Raw genomic sequence first — 16,771 nt, 5'->3', positions numbered from 1 at the left:
GGAAAAAATTTGTTATTTGATTCGATACATTGTGATCCTTAACATTGATGAACTAAGAAAAACGGAAAGAGAGGGATTCGAACCCTCGGTAAACAAAAGTCTACATAGCAGTTCCAATGCTACGCATTGAACTGCTCGGCCATCTCTCCTACATAACTTATTATGGAAAATAAACTGAGTGAATAGCGAGTTTTCTTATTCCTGCAGTACTGGTACAACTGCAACCACTCGGGGGTTCCATAGTTCTATTGAAAAAATTCCTTTTCATCTAAGTGGAAGGATACATGATTTTTTTACTAGAAATTACGCTCGCTATAAAATAAAAGTTTTAATTTGGGTTTTCCCGTAACTAAAGAAAAAGAAAATGGAAGAATTATTCTTATTGCATAATAAAATAAAGAAACCTTAGAATTCGGTTTACATAAGATATGCTACACCATACTATCGAAATCAAAAATAGGGTATGAGACAATCAATAACTTTGAAAACACGAAATAGTTGATAACATAAGTTATTGTTCAGAAATAGGAAAGTGGAATGAAATCCAGTCTTGGTCAAATATTTCATATCTCTTCATGTCCAAGCAAAAGGAAAAGGATACAATTTGAGCTGAGCGGAAAATCCATATCTCTCTTATCCATTCAAAGCATATGGATTTAGAGTAGAGCATATGGATCAATCTATTTATAATTATAAGGATCGAATGTGTTTGTTTTTATGTTATTTTGTGAAGGAATGAAAACAATTCTATATAGAATGGGTTGGGAATTATGCCTAGATCCTGTGTAAATGGAAAATTCATTGATAAGACCTCCTCAATTCTAGGCAATATTTTATTGCGAATAATTCCGACAACCTCAGGAGAAAAAGGCATTTACTTATTATAGAGATGGTGTGATTTGACTCTCATTTTTTTTTCTTTTTCTAGCCCTACCTATACCTCAGTCTTACTTAAAAGAGAAGGGGTTGGCATAGAGAGAACCAAATTTGTAAAGCAAACAAACCCACGCTTCGGGAAGGTGAGGCGAACTAACAATTCCTTCCGTCGTGTATCCTTGATTAGCAAACAAACCCACGCTTCAATTGTAGATTTGAGTATTGAGAGAAAGGTTACACCTACAGGATATGGTATGTTATGGATTACATGCCAATCCTACTCTATTAGTATCCGTAGGTAGCATAGGGGAGAAAAGCACTACACCTAGAAATAGGAATCAACAAGAGAAAAACTTTGTTGGAAATTACCCCTTTCCTGATCGGTATCAGGGCTAGGAAGAATGGTTGGGATAACAAACAACCATCAGGTTTGTACTTTGGATACCCCTATAACCATCAAAGATCGTTGAAGTAGCTAATTCCTATAAATAGGAGGCATTGAGAACAAGGAAATTATTGGAGCTATCGTTTTCCTCTAGCATTAATAGAATTCATTGGTGTTAAGAAAAACCTCTTGTGGGAAGGTTAGCTAGAGATTTCTTGGAAAAATACCAGCCCCTTTTGGTTCATAATGAGACGGGACTAATTCTATTTTGATTCTATAGATTATTTCACTTGGTACTATTATGTACAGAAGGGAGGAGCCGTATGAGGTGAAAACCTCATGTATGGTTTTGGAACTGAGATTTTTTGAATAGAATGAATGACCATAACGGATGTTAGCTCAATCCGAAGGAAATTATGCGGAAGCTTTGCAAAATTATTATGAAGCCACGCGACTAGAAATCGATCCCTATGATCAAAATTATATACTCTATAACATAGGCCTTATACACACAAGCAATGGAGAACATACAAAGGCTTTGGAATATTATTTCCGGGCACTAGAACGAAACCCCTTCTTATCGCAAGCTTTTAATAATATGGTCGTGATCTGTCATTACGTGCGACTATCTCCACTATAGAAAAAAAAGAGGATCAAATTTTCTAGTAAATACTAGAAAAAAGGGCTTTCTACATAGGGATCATAAAAACAATGATTTTTCCCTATCAGCTGTAGGAAGGAAGGACACTTCACGAGAGTCAAAAAACAAAGAAAGTATGGCATATACTACTACTCTATGGATAAAGTTTCTCAAATTGATAGAGAAAGCACTGTAAAGATCAATTAGTGAGCGACTGGGTCGATACAACTAAAAAAATTGCTTACTTATCCCATGATATGGGGCAAAATTTAGGAATCCGCTTATGTAATAGAGCTGATTCACTAAGGGATTAAGCAGCGGTGTAGTATCAGATCCCAAAGATAGTTATTTTTTTCTTTCTTATGGAAAAAATCTTTTTTCAAGGATTTTATAGAGATTTCATATATGAAACCGGGATAGTTACCTTTCAGAAAATTTGAACGAAGGCTCTATATCTATCTATGCTTCATTCTTCTGAAGGTGGGAAAAAATATGAAACTGATTATTGATAAAAATTAGGGTTTGAAACTTAGGTAATTAATTTCTTCTGCTTAACCCAAGAACAAATTGGATCGATTTTTGATAAATCGAATTCAGTTAAGATAGGGGAAATTCAGATAGCAATTTTTGAGCCGTATGAGGTAGGAAACTCTCAAGTACGGTTCTAAGGGAAGGAACTTCCTATTCCGACCGAGGAGAACATGCCATTCTATAGGGTGATTCGGAAATTGTGGAAGCTTGGTTTGATCAAGCTACTGAATATTGGAAACGAGCTATAGCGCTTACTCCGGTAAATTATATTGAAGCACATAACTGGTTGAAGATTACGAAGTGCTTTGAATTTGAATAAGACCATGTTCCTTCTTTTTCATAAAATGGGTGGTTTGGTTGTTGATCCATTAATCAAATAAATTAGGTCGTAAGACCGAATCAAGAATTTCATTATATCCATTTCTTATACCTTCTATTTTATATGATATTTCATGAGAATAAACCATACGGAAAGGGTCTAGAATAGAAGTAATAAAGTGAATAAAAAGAGGGGGCAATCTAAATATTGCTAATATATTAGGACCATCTTATTAATAATTCTAATGAGTTATCTTGGAATTTAGAATCAAATAAAAAACCCTATATTATGCTCAAGGAAAGTAGATATAGATAGGAGCTTATGCCCTCAAAAAAATACACTAGTTTCTTAAATAAAAAATAAAAAGATTTTTTTTCTTACGTCGAGAAATATTTGTTTTTCAAGATAAACAATGTCCGTTAGGCACCTAATCTTTATGTCATAACAGACCCGAACACTTGCCTTAGATTGACTTCAATATATAATTGCTCTAGTGAATAACTAAATTTTTTAGAAGAATGGTAGATAGTAAAGAAAAGAACTAATCACAATATCTATCTTTCAAAATCTATCTTTCAAAGATTCACTAAAAAGACAGTTGCGGGTCTCTTTGTATGTCTTGTCCAGAAAGAGGAGGACTTAATGATTATTCGTTCGCCGGAACCAGAAGTAAAAATTGCTGTGGATAGGGATCCTGTAAAAACATATTTTGAGGAATGGGCCAGACCCAGCCATTTCTCAAGAACACTAGCTAAGGGCCCTGATACTACCACTTGGATCTGGAACCTACATGCTAATGCTCACGATTTCGATAGTCATACTGGTGATTTGGAGGAGATCTCTCGAAATGTCTTTAGTGCTCGTTTCGGGCAACTTTCCTTTATCTTTCTTTGGTTGAGTGGCATGTACTTTCATGGCGCCCATTTTTTCAATTTTTAAGCATGCCTAAGTGATCCTACTCACATTGGACCCAGTGCTCAGGTAGTTTGGCCTATTGTAGGGCAATAAATATTGAATGGTAATGTCGGCGGGGTTTTTTGAGGAATCCAAATAACCTATGGTTTTTCAGCTTTGGCGAGCATCTGGAATAACTAGTGAATTACAACTCTATTGTACTACAATTGGTGCATTGATTTTTGCACCGTTAATGATTTTTGCTAGTTGGTTCCATTATCACAAAGCCGCACCCAAATTGGCCTGGTTCCAAGATGTAGAACCCATGTTGAATCACCACTTAGCGGGATTATTAGGACTTGGGTCTCTTTCTTGGGCGGGGCACCAAATTCATGTATCTTTACCAATTAACCAATTTCTTGATGCTGGGGTGGATCCTAAAGAGATACCACTTCCTCATGAATTTATCTTGAATCGGGACCTTTTGGCTGAACTTTAACCTAGTTTTGCCGAAGGAGCAACCCCCTTTTCACTTTAAATTGGTCAAAATACGCAGAATTTCTGACTTTTCGCGGAGGACTAGATCCAGTAACCGGTGGTCTCTGGCTGACCGATATTGCGCACCATCGTTTAGCTATTGCTATGCTTTTCCTAATCGCATGTAATATGTATAGGACCAATTGGGGTATTGGCCATGGACTTAAAGATATTTTGGAGGCTCACAAGGGCCCATTTATAGGACAAAGCCATCAGGGTCTTTATGAAATCTTAACAACGTCATGGCATGCTCAATTATCTCTCAGCCTAGCTATGCTAGGCTCTACAACCATTGTTGTAGCTCATCATATGTATTCTATGCCTCCCTATCCATACCTAGCTACTGACTATGTACACAACTTTCCGTGTTCACACACCACATGTGGATTGGCGGATTTCTAATAGTCGGCGCTGCTGCACATGCAACAATTTTTATGGTAAGAGACTATGATCCAACTACTCGATACAACGATCTATTAGATCACGTCCTTAGACACCGCGATGCAATCATATCCCATCTTAACTAGGTATGTATATTTCTAGGTTTTCACAGTTTTGGCTTGTACATTCATAATAATACCATGAGTGCTTTAGGCCGTCCACAAGATATCTTTTCGGATACTGCCATACAATTACAACCTATCTTTGCTCAATGGGTACAAAATATCCATGCTACTGCGCCTGGCGTAACAGCTCCTGGTGCAACAACAAGTACTAGCTTAACGTGGGGAGGCGGCGAGTTAGTAGTAGTAGTAGGTGGCAAAGTGGCTTTGTTACCTATTCCATTAGGAACCGTAGATTTTTTAGTCCATCACATTCATGCATTTACCATACATGTGACTGTATTAATACTTTTGAAAGGTGTTTTATTTGCTCGGAGTTCCCGTTTGATACCCGATAAAGCAAATATAGGTTTTCACTTTCCTTGCGATGGGCCTGGCCAAGGGGGAACATGTCAAGTATCCGCCTGGGATCATGTTTTCTTAGGTTTATTCTGAATGTACAATGCAATTTCAGTAGTCATTTTCCATTTCAGTTGGAAAATGTAGTCGGATGTTTGGGGTACTATAAGTGATCAAGGGGTGGTAACTCATATTACAGGGGGGAAACTTTGCACAGAGTTCCATTACGATTAATGGGTGGCTTCGAGATTTCTTGTGGTCACAGGCACCGCAAGTCATTCAGTCTTATGGTTCTTCATTATCTGTAGATGGTATTCTTTTCTCAGGTGCTCATTTTATCTAGGCCTTCAGTTTAACATTTTTATTCAGCGGCCGTGGTTATTGGCAAGAACTCATTGAATCTATCGTTTGGGCTCATAACAAATTAAAAGTTGCTCCTACTACTCAGCCTAGAGCCTTGAGCATTATACAAGGACGCGCTGTAGGAGTAACCCATTACCTTCTGGGTGGAATTGCCACGACATGGGCATTCTTCTTAGCAAGAATTATTGTAGTAGGATAGTGGCTAGGAGGATTTGAAAGGCATTATGGAATTAAGATTTCCCAGGTTTAGCCAAGGCTTAGCTCAGGACCCCACTACTCCTCGTATTTGGTTTGGTATTGCTACCGCACATGATTTTGAAAGTCATGATGATATTACTGAAGAACGTCTTTATCAGAACATTTTTGCTTCTGACTTTGGGCAATTAGCAATAATCTTTCTATGGACGTCCGGAAATCTGTTTCATGTAGCTTGGCAAGGAAATTTTGAATCATGGATACAGGATCCTTTACACGTAAGACCTATTGCTCATGCGATTTGGGATCCTCATTTTGGTCAGCCCGTTGTGGAAGCCTTTACTCGAGGAGGTGTTGTTGGTCCAGTGAATATTGCTTATTCTAGAGTTTATCAGTGGTGGTATACAATAGGATTACACACCAATGAGGATCTTTATACTGGAGCTCTTTTTCTATTATTTCTTTCTACGATGTCCTTAATAGCAGGTTGGTTACATCTACAACCCAAATGGAAACCAAGTCTTTCGTGGTTCAAAAACGCGGAATCTCGTCTCAATCATCATTTGTCAGGACTTTTCGGGGTAAGTTCTTTGGCTTGGACAGGACATTTAGTTCATGTTGCCATTCCCGCATCCAGGGGGAGTATGTTCGATGGAATAATTTCTTAGATGTATTACCCTATCCCCAGGGGTTGGGACCCCTTTTGACAGGTCAATGGAATCTTTATGCCCAAAAGTCTGATTCGAGTAATCATTTATGTGGTACCGCTCAAGGAGCGGGAACTGCCATTCTAACTCTTCTTGGGCGATTCCATCCACAAACACAAAGTTTGTGGTTGACCGATATGGCCCACCATCATTTAGCTATTGCATTTATTTTTCTCATTGTCGGTCACATGTATCGAACTAAGTTCGGAATTGGGCACAGTATTAAAGATCTTTTAGAAGCGCATACTCCTTCGGGGGGTCGATTAGGGCGTGGGCATAAGGGCCATTATGACACAATCAACAATTCGATTCATTTTCAGTTAGGTCTTGCTCTAGCTTCTTTAGGGGCTATTACTTCCTTAGTAGCTCAACATATGTACTCTTTACCTCCTTATGCATTCACAGCACAAGACTTTACTACTCAAGCTGCTTTATATACTCATCACCAATATATTGCAGGGTTCATCATGACAGGGGCTTTTGCTCATGGAGCTATTTTTTTCATTAGGGATTACAATCCGAAACAGAATGAGGATAATGTATTGGCAAGAATGTTAGACCATAAAGAAGCTATCATATCTCATTTAAGTTGGGCTAGCCTCTTTCTAGGATTCCATACCTTGGGCCTTTATGTTCATAACGACGTCATGCTTGCTTTTGGTACTCCAGAAAAGAAAATCTTGATCGAACCTATATTTGCCCAATGGATACAATATGCTCATGGCAAGACGACATATGGGTTCGATATAATCTTATCTTCAATGAATGACCCCACTTTCAATGTGGGTCGAAGCCTATGGTTGCCCGGATGGTTGAATGTTGTTAATGAGAATAGTAATTTGCTTTTCTTAACAATAGGACCTGGGGATTTCTTGGTTCATCATGCTATTGCTCTAGGTTTGCATACAACTACATTGATTTTAGTATAGGGCACTTTAGATGCACGCGGTTCCAAATTAATGTCGGATAAAAAGGATTTTGGATATAGTTTTCCTTCTGACGGCCCAGGGCACGGCCGTACTTGTGATATTTCTGCTTGGGACACATTTTATTTGGCAGTTTTCTCGATGTTAAATACCACTAGGTGGGTTACTTTTTATTGGCATTGGAAACATATCACATTATGTGTGACGCCCGGATATTTAAGCTACAGTAATTCTCTGCTAATGATGCCACGTCACTTTGATTACTCTTGCTAATCTCGCGTTAGTTAGAAACTGATTCTAATTCAAATCCGAAAATCATGCAAACAGTAAAAATTTCAAATATTAAAACTAAAATGTTCGGAGTGAACCAAATATTGCATAGATAATTATGGTGGAGGAACCACACCTTTATAATGTGTTTAAATGCACTATAATAAATAAAATAGCGGCAAAACAATTATTTAAATACTTTTTAAATATTAAATAATTACAAAACTATTTTAGTTTGGGTTGAAAATTAATGTGGCAGTGGCATAATTGGTAACATCAATTTAGGTGCCACTTTGGTATAATTTTGAAACTATAATAAATAGGAACTAAAATAAATAAAAACAAAAGTAAAAGAAAAACAAAACAAGAAAAAAAGGTAAAAGAGGGCAAAGCCCCCCTCCCCCTGGCCTCGGCCCAGCCACATGCCAGGCCGGCCTATCCCCTCTCCCTTAACCCCCTGGTGCCGAACCCTATCCACTGACACCCCCACAACCCCCACTCCACCTCGCTCAGTCCCCCCGATCTAGATCGAGATCGGGGGCATGACCCGACGCCAACCACCGTCGCCGGAGCCACCTATTCGCCCGGAGCCATCATCCATCGCCGCGCGTCATCCCCGTCCTCCTCCCCAAAGGCTCCACCGAGCCTCGCCGCCCTCTTTCCACGAACGTACGTGAGGCCCCCGGCCTCTCCTCTCTCCCTCGCATGCAACGGCGCTGTCCGCGCCCACAGGACCTCAGCACGCCCACCACCGCTCGCTGCTCCGGCCGGCCCGCGTTGGCCTCGACCCGCACAGCCTTGCCACTAGCCACCGGTCGCTCGCCATGCCCCGTGACCTCCTGTGCGCATCCACACCTGCCGCGACCGGCTATGCTGGCAGCCGCGCCCTGCCTGCCAAGCCCGCGGCCACCGCGTTGCCGCTACTCCAGCCTGCGGTGCTCCCCGCCTCTGTTGCTCCTTCCCACCGCACCCGCAAGCGCCTTCCCAAACGTGGCCTCGTGCCATTGCCTGACGCTGCTTGCCCCGTCGTGCCCGCGCCCAGCCACCCGAGGCCACGCCCCTGCGAGCCATCGCCGCTGCTTGTCGCTGCTCCTCTGTTGCCGCCTATTGCTACTACTGCTTAGCACTGCTGCTTTGGTTGTCGCGGTTGCCTGCTGTGCTGCTGCTCCCGCTAGATGCTGCTATGCACTTGTCGCTGCTACTGCTGACCCTCTTGTCGCTGCTACCCATCGATTCTTCTACTGCGATAGCTGCTACTGCTGTTTTGTTGGTTGAGGCCGCTGGCACATTCAGGCCTCCTGTGCCGTGTGTGGCCATGGTCTTGTGCCTTTATGAATGGCCATGTGGTGGCCGGCCTGTTAGTTTAGTTTATGTAGACTACTAATTAGTGATTAGGTATAGCCAGATGACATGTGGACCCATTTCATTTAAAAGCATGTTTAAAAATATCTAAGTCAATGACATGTGGCCCCCACCTAATTTGTTAAATTAATTAAAGTGTTAATTTACACTCTCTCTATGGCAGCTGGGTCCCACCAGCCAGTTTGACCAGTCAACGTTGACCCAGTCAACTATTGAATGGACTATTGACTTTGACCCGGACCCCACCTGTCATACACTGTGGCTGGCACTGCACTATGTGGCAAAAGTACTTACTGATTAAATTTGGAATATGAATAAATCCATAAATTGAATAAAACTTTGAAAAATAATATAAAATGATTCATAACTCGGATGAGAATACTTTGTACATGAAAGTTGCTCAGAACGACGAGACGAATACGAATACGCAGCCCGTTCGTCCGCCACACATCCTTAGCATAGCAAACACACAACTTTCCCCCTCTGGATCATCTGTCCGAAAACGTGAAACACCAGGGATACTTTCCCGGATGTTTCCCCCCTTCGCCGGTATCACCTCCTACTGGATTAGGTCACCTCTAGCACCGCGTATTGCCATGTTATGCTTTGTGATGCTTTGATTGCTCTGTTATTTATTGTGTTCCCCCTCCGTCACTTCTTTCCAGTAGACCCCGAGGCTGCCGACGACCCCCAGTTCGACTACGGTGTTGACGACCCGTCCTTCTTGCCAGAGCAACCAGGCAAGCCCCCCCTTGATCACCAGATATCGCCTATTCCTTCTCTCTACTACTTGCATTAGAGTAGTGTAGCATGTTACTGCTTTTGGTTAATCCTATTCTGCTGCATGGCCTGTCATTGTTGCTACAGTTGTTACCCTTACCTGCAATCCTAAATGATTAGTATAGGATGCTAGTATTCCATCTGTGGCCCTACATTCTTGTCCGTCTGCCATGCCATACTACCGGGCCGTGATCACTCAGGAGGTGATCACAGGTATATACTTACATACATATTATATGATACATGTGGTGACTAAATTCGGGTCGGCTCGTAGAGTACCCGCAAGTGATTCCGATGTGGGGACTGAAAGGACAGGTGGCTCCATACCGGTAGAGGTGGGCCTGGGTTCTCGACGGCCCCCGACTGTTACTTTGTGGCGGGGCGATAGGGCAGGTTGAGACCACCTAGTTGAGAGGTGGGCCTGGCCCTGGTCGGTGTCCGCTGTTACTTTAAAATAAAACACTTAACGAGATCTTGGTATTTGATCCGAGTCTGGCCACTGGCCTATACGCACTAACCGACTACGCGGGAACAGTTATGGGCACTCGATGTCGTGGTATCAGCCGAAGCCTTCTTGACGCCAGCGACTGAACGGCGTGCGCCGGGTTGGACCGCGTAACGCAACTTCCTTTGTAATGGAGGTTGCTAGGTCTGCTCACCGGTCGCATACGCAACATGTAGGTGTGCAATGGGCGATGGGCCCAGACCCCTGCACGCATAGAATTTAGACCGGCGTGCTGACCTCTCTGTTGTGCCTAGGTAGGGCTGCGACGTGTTGATCTTCCGAGGCCGTGCATGACCCAGGAAAGTGTGTCCGGCCAAAGGGATCGAGCGTGTTGGGTAATGTGGTGCACCCCTGCAGGGAAGTTTATCTATTCGAATAGCCGTGATCCGCGGTAAAAGGACAACCCGGAGTTGTACCTTGACCTTATGACAACTAGAACCGGATACTTAATAAAACACACCCTTCCAAGTGCCAGATATAACCCGGTGATCGCTCTCACACAGGGCGACGAGGGGAGGATCGCCGGGTAGGATTCTGCTATGGATGATACTTGGTGAACCACCATCTACTCTCTTCTACATGCTGCAAGATGGAGGCTGCCAGAAGCGTAGTCTTCGACAGGATTAGCTATCCCCCTCTTATTCTGGCATTCTGCAGTTCAGTCCACCAATATTGCCCCTTTACACAAATACCCATGCATATGTAGTGTAGATCCTTGCTTGCGAGTACTTTGGATGAGTACTCACAGTTGCTTTGCTCCCCCTTTTCCCCTTCTCCTTTCTTCTCGGTTGTCGCAACCAGATGCTGGAGCCCAGGAGCCAGACGTTACCGTCGACAGTGACTCCTACTACACCGTGGGTGCCTACTACTATGTGCAGGCTGTTGACAACGACCAAGAGTAGTTTAGGAGGATCCCAGGCAGGAGGCATGCGCCTCTTTCGATCTGTATCCCAGTTTGTGCTAGCCATCTTATGGCAACTTGTTTAACTTATGTCTGTACTCAGATATTGTTGCTTCCGCTGACTCATCTATGATCGAGCACTTGTATTCGAGCCCTCGAGGCCCCTGGCTTGTATTATGATGCTTGTATGACTTATTTTATTTTTAGAGTTGTGTTTGATATCTTCCCGTGAGTCCCTGATCTTGATCGTACACGTTTGCGTGTATGATTAGTGTACGATTGAATCGGGGGCGTCACATTATGGAAGGGCACCGTTTCACAATTTAATGAATCCTCCACTTATTTGATGGAATGGTTAAGAGATTACCTATGGTTAAACTCTTCACAACTTATCAATGGATATAATCCTTTTGGGATGAATAGTTTATCGGTATGGGTGTGGATGTTCTTATTTGGACATCTTGTTTGGGCTACTGGATTTATGTTCTTAATTTCCTGGCAGGGGTATTGGCAGGAATTAATTGAGACTTTAGCATGTGCTCATGAACGCACACCTTTAGCTAATTTAATTCGCTGGAGAGATAAGCCCGTGGCTCTTTCCATTGTGCAAGCAAGATTGGTTGGATTAGCTCGCTTTTCCATGGGTTATATATTCACTTATGCAACTTTCTTGATTGCCTCAACATCAGGCAAGTTTGGTTAATTTAGTTTGTTTTTTGTACTGTATCAGCACCTAGTTCATTACTCTTGATAGAGAGGGAGGATCTGCCTTTTTAGATTTCTTTTTCTATTTATTTTTTCATCTAGGATTAGAACCTATACTTGGTAATAATAGCAACAACACATTATGGCAAAAAAAAGTTTGATTCAGAGGGAGAAGAAGCGACAAAAATTAGAACAGAAATATCATTTGATTCGTCAATCTTAAAAAAAGATAAGAAGCAAAGTTTCTCCCTTGAGTTTGAGTGAAAAAACGAAAATGCAAGAAAAATTGCAATCCCTACCGCGTAATAGTGCACCTACACGCCTTCATCGACGTTGTTTTTTGACCGAAAGACCTAGAGCTAACTATCGACATTCTGGGCTATCCGGACACGTACTTTGAGAAATGGTTTGTGAATGTTTGTTACCAGGTGCAATAAAATCCATTTGGTAAGGATAAAATACCCTTTCATATTTGTATGGATTTCTGGAAGTGATAATCATAGAGGAGCCCTCTTTACCATTCTGTATAAATGGACTATTCTATTTGTATAGATATTGGTAAAGGAGCGTATCCAACCCTCTTTTATCCACTAGTTACCCCTCTTTAGTTTAAGAGTATATAGCAGTTTGGTAGCTCATAAGGCTCGTAACCTTGGGGTTGTGGGTTCGATTCCCCCTACCGGCTCCATACTCCTTCTTTATGATATATGCATGCCTGATATAATATATACATCATGCATTTGTATCTGGCTTTTTTGATTTCCTAAAAGAGTTTTGGTCTAACAGTTTTTCTCGGAAGAAGAAAAATAATAAAAGAAAGAATAAATTATGAAAGAAAAGCGTCCATTGTCTAATGGATAGGACAAAGGTCTTCTAAACCTTTGGTATAGGTTCAAATCCTATTGGACGCAATCTTATTTCTATCTATTCTTTAAATAACTATACTAAACTAAAAATAACTATACTAAACTAAAAACAAAGAATTTTTTTTGCATGACTCAAATAAAAACCATTCTCAACGATTCCTATTCTACTAACAAGAGTAGACATGCAAAATTTATTTGTTACTGAAGAGAAAACCGTTCAAGCTGTTCCTAAATAGCTTCCTTCAAAAGGATTTCTGCTTGCTAGGTGAATGTCTTGCTAGAAGATATAATTTCTTGGAATTGAGATTTAGTTTCTTTTAGATGTTTATGTAACTCATCCAGAAATTTATTTACCTGTTCAATTTCTAACGAATCAAGATATCCTCTTGTTCTAGTATAAATAGTTGCTATCAGCTCTTCCACCGGGAGAGGATTTGCCTGAGATTGTTTAAGCAATTCCCTTAATTGTCGACCCCTTGCCAATTGATTCTGACTTGTTTTATCGAGAGCAGAGGCAAATTGTGCAAAGGCTTGTAACTCTGTGAATTGAGCTAGTTCCAATTTTGACTACTCTGGAAACAGAATACCCACATTAATAGCGGGTCGAATTTCGGCATTGAATAGATGTGCAGATAACAATATTTGTCCATCTGTAATGGAGATTACATTATTTGGAATATAGGCAGAAATGTCTCCAGATTGAGTCTCAGCTATTGGTAAAGCGGTTGCATACTTCCTTCGCCTCAAAGAGAATTTAGTTTAGCAGCTCTTTCTAAAAGGCTTGAATGCAAATAAAAACATCCCTTGGATAAACCTCACGGCCGGGAGGTCTTCTTAATAGAAGGGACATTTGGCGGTAAGCTTGTGCCTGTTTGGAGAGATCATCATAAATTATTAAAGTATGTCGTTCGCGGTACATAAAATACTCAGCCAGGGCTGCTCCCATATAAGGAGCGAGGTATTGTAATGTAGCAGGTGAATTCGCCATTTCAGCTACTACAATAGTGTATTCCATGGCCCACTCCTCATGGAAAGTAGTTACTACTTGAGCTACAGAGGATGCTCTTTGACCGATAGCTACATAAACACATATTACACCTTGCCCTTTTTGATTGAGAATTGTATCTGTGGCTACTGCTGTTGTGTCAGTCAGTCTATCCCCAATAATTAACTCTCGCTGACCGCGCCCTATAGGGATCATCGAATCGATAGCAATAAGCCCTGTTTGAAGAGGTTCCTATATGGAACGCCTGGAAATTACACTTGGAGCAGGAGATTCAATTAAGTGAGATTCAGAAGCTATAATTTCGCCTTTCCCATCAATAGGTTTAGCCAGAGCATTTATGACACGACCCAAGTAAGCCTCACTCACGGGCATCTAAGCAAATCTTCCTGTTGCTTTTACAAAACTTACCTCTTGTATCATTAACCCATCGCCCATTAATAGAATCCCAACATTTTTGGATTCCAAATTCAGAGCAATACCCCTAGTACCTTCTGCAAATTCGACTAATTCACCTGACATTACTTCACCAAGACCTATAATATGAGCAATCCCATCCCCCACTTGAACTACGTGACTTATATACTCAATCCCTACTTTCCTATTATATTGTTCAATACGTTCGCGGAGAATTTATGAATTTCGTTGACTCGAAGGGTTGCCATTAGTGTTTCTTGACTCTTTTTTGGTAAGCAAGGGGAAAAATAATGCCTAAATTCTAAACGAAAGTAGAAGTTCAAGGCCTAATTAATTTAATTATCGCTTCCATTCCAGGACCCGAGAATGCCAATATTAGCACGAATCGTACAGAAATGTAACTCGGTATTCAAACAACTAACCAGGCCTGATTCATTGTCCTTTGTTTTTCAAAATAAAGGGTTTCATTTTTAGACTTTTCCAATTGTTCCAAACTAATAGAAGTAGCATTAATCAAATTTGCTTTTTCTCATTCTACCTCAGAGTATCCATTCATACGATACTCATTCGCTTCTAGTTTGACTTTCTGTAATCGAATCCGAGCTTTTTCGAGTTGCTCAATGGTCCCTCTGCGCAATTCTTTTGAATTTCCAATAGTACTCAAGATCCTCTGTTTTCGATTATCTAATAAATCTTTTAATGAAAGTAGATTATTTTGTAAGTTTACAACTTTTATGATCTCTTCCCAAACCAAACATGAATCTTTCGATTCATTTGGCTCTCATGCTCCTTTTTATTTTTTTTCTATATCTATTTCCATATCTTTTTGAAGTAATGAGACTATCCTCTATCTTCTTTTTTATGTTTATATTTCAATATACCGAAACCCATATAAGACTAGATAAATATTAAGAGGACTCTGTTGGGGAACATAGTATTTCAAAAAAATTCCTACGATCACGCAAGATCTATTTAGGAGAAGCATAGCAACGAGTGGGGAGAGTGTGTCCACGTACCCTCGTAGACCGTGGAAGCGTTTAGTAACACGGTTGATTTAGTCGAACGTCTTCACGATCCAGCCGATCCAAGTACCGAACGTACGACACCTCCGCGTTCAGCACACGTTCAGCTCGATGACGTCCCTCGATCTCTTGATCCAGTTGAGGACGAGGAAGAGCTCCGTCAGAACGATGGCGTGGTGATGATGAAGTTACCGGCGCAGGGCTTCGCCTAAGCACTACGACGATATGACCGAGGTGTGTAACTGTGGAGGGGGGCACCGTACACGGTTAAGAGAAACTTGTGTGTTCTAGGGTCCCCTCTTTCCCCCATATATAAAGGAGGGGAGGGGGAGGCCGGCAGGCCCTATAGGGCGCGCCAGGAGGAGGGAGTCCTACTAGGACTCCAAGTCCTAGTAGGATTCCACCTAGAGGAAAGGGGAAAGAAGGAAGGAAGAAGGGGAAGGGACGGAAAGGGGGGCGCCGCCCCCTTCCCCTAGTCCAATTCGGACCCAAGGGGGGCGCGGCCAGCCCCTTGTGGCCCTTCCTCTCTTCCCACTAAGGCCCATCAAGGCCAATTAGTTCCCCGAAGGGTTCCGATAACCCTCCGGCACTTCGATAATTATCCGGTACCTCTCGGAACTCATCCGTTGTCCGAATAACATCGTCCAATATATCAATCTTTATTTCTCGACCATTTCGAGACTCCTTGTCATGTCCGTGATCTCATCCGGGACTCCGAACAATTTTTAGTCATCAAATCACATAACTCATTATACAAATCATCATCGAACGTTAAGCGTGCGGACCTTACGGGTTCGAGAACTATGTAGACATGACCGAGACACATCTCTGGTCAATAACCAATAGAGGATCCTAGATGCTCATATTGACTCCTACATAGTCTATGAAGATCTTTATTGGTCAAACCACATAACAACATACGTTGTTCCCCTTGTCATTGGTATGTTACTTGCCCGAGATTCGATTGTCGGTATCATCACACCTAGTTCAATCTCGTTACCGGCAAGTCTCTTTACTTGTTCCGTAATGCATCATCCCGCAACTAACTCATTAGTCACATTGCTGGCAAGGCTTATAGTGATGAGCATTACCGAGAGGGCCCAGAGATACCTCTCCGAAATATGGAGTGACAAATCCTAATCCCGATCGATGCCAAGTCAACAAACACCATCGGATACACCTGTAGAGCATCTTTATAATCACCCAGTTACGTTGTGACGTTTGATAGCACATAAGGTGTTCCTCTGGTATTCGGGAGTTGCATAATCTCATAGTGAGAGGAACATGTATAAGTCATGAAGAAAGTAATAGCAATAAAACTAAACGATCATATATGCTAAGCTAATGGATGGGTCTTGTCCATTCTCTAATGATGTGACCCCGTTCATCAAATGACAACACATTTCTATGGTTAGGAAACTTAACCATCTTTGATTAACGAGCTAGTCTAGTAGAGGCATACTAGGGACACTCTGTTTGTCTATGTATCGACACATGTACTAAGTTTCGGTTAATACAATTCTAGCATGAATAATAAACATTTATCATGATATAAGGAAATATAAATAACAACTTTATTATTGCCTCTAGGGCATATTTCCTTCAGTCTCCCACTTGCACTAGAGTCAATAATCTAGATTACATAGTAATGATTCTAACACCCAT

The 16,771-nt window shown here is 41.5% G+C and overlaps 1 non-coding gene and 3 pseudogenes across 1 annotated transcript; 3 read left to right on the top strand and 1 right to left on the bottom strand.

Annotated features, from left to right (window-relative positions):
* The first annotated feature begins 770 nt into the window (after nucleotides 1-770).
* LOC123167996 (photosystem I assembly protein Ycf3-like) lies at nucleotides 771-2,751 on the top strand (annotated as a pseudogene).
* Nucleotides 2,752-5,449: 2,698 nt separating this feature from the next.
* On the top strand, nucleotides 5,450-11,908 carry LOC123181254 (photosystem I P700 chlorophyll a apoprotein A2-like; annotated as a pseudogene).
* A 729-nt stretch (nucleotides 11,909-12,637) lies between these two features.
* TRNAR-UCU (transfer RNA arginine (anticodon UCU)) lies at nucleotides 12,638-12,709 on the top strand. The gene has a single exon. It is a non-coding gene; the product is annotated as a tRNA-Arg (tRNA).
* Nucleotides 12,710-12,925: 216 nt separating this feature from the next.
* On the bottom strand, nucleotides 12,926-14,120 carry LOC123158756 (ATP synthase subunit alpha, chloroplastic-like; annotated as a pseudogene).
* Nucleotides 14,121-16,771: the final 2,651 nt, after the last annotated feature.

Source organism: Triticum aestivum, chromosome 1D (assembly GCF_018294505.1).
Source record: "Triticum aestivum cultivar Chinese Spring chromosome 1D, IWGSC CS RefSeq v2.1, whole genome shotgun sequence".
In the NCBI taxonomy this organism is placed as follows: Eukaryota; Viridiplantae; Streptophyta; class Magnoliopsida; order Poales; family Poaceae; genus Triticum; species Triticum aestivum.
Note: the sequence above shows the minus strand (reverse complement) of the source record. Positions and strands in the feature narration are given on the sequence as shown.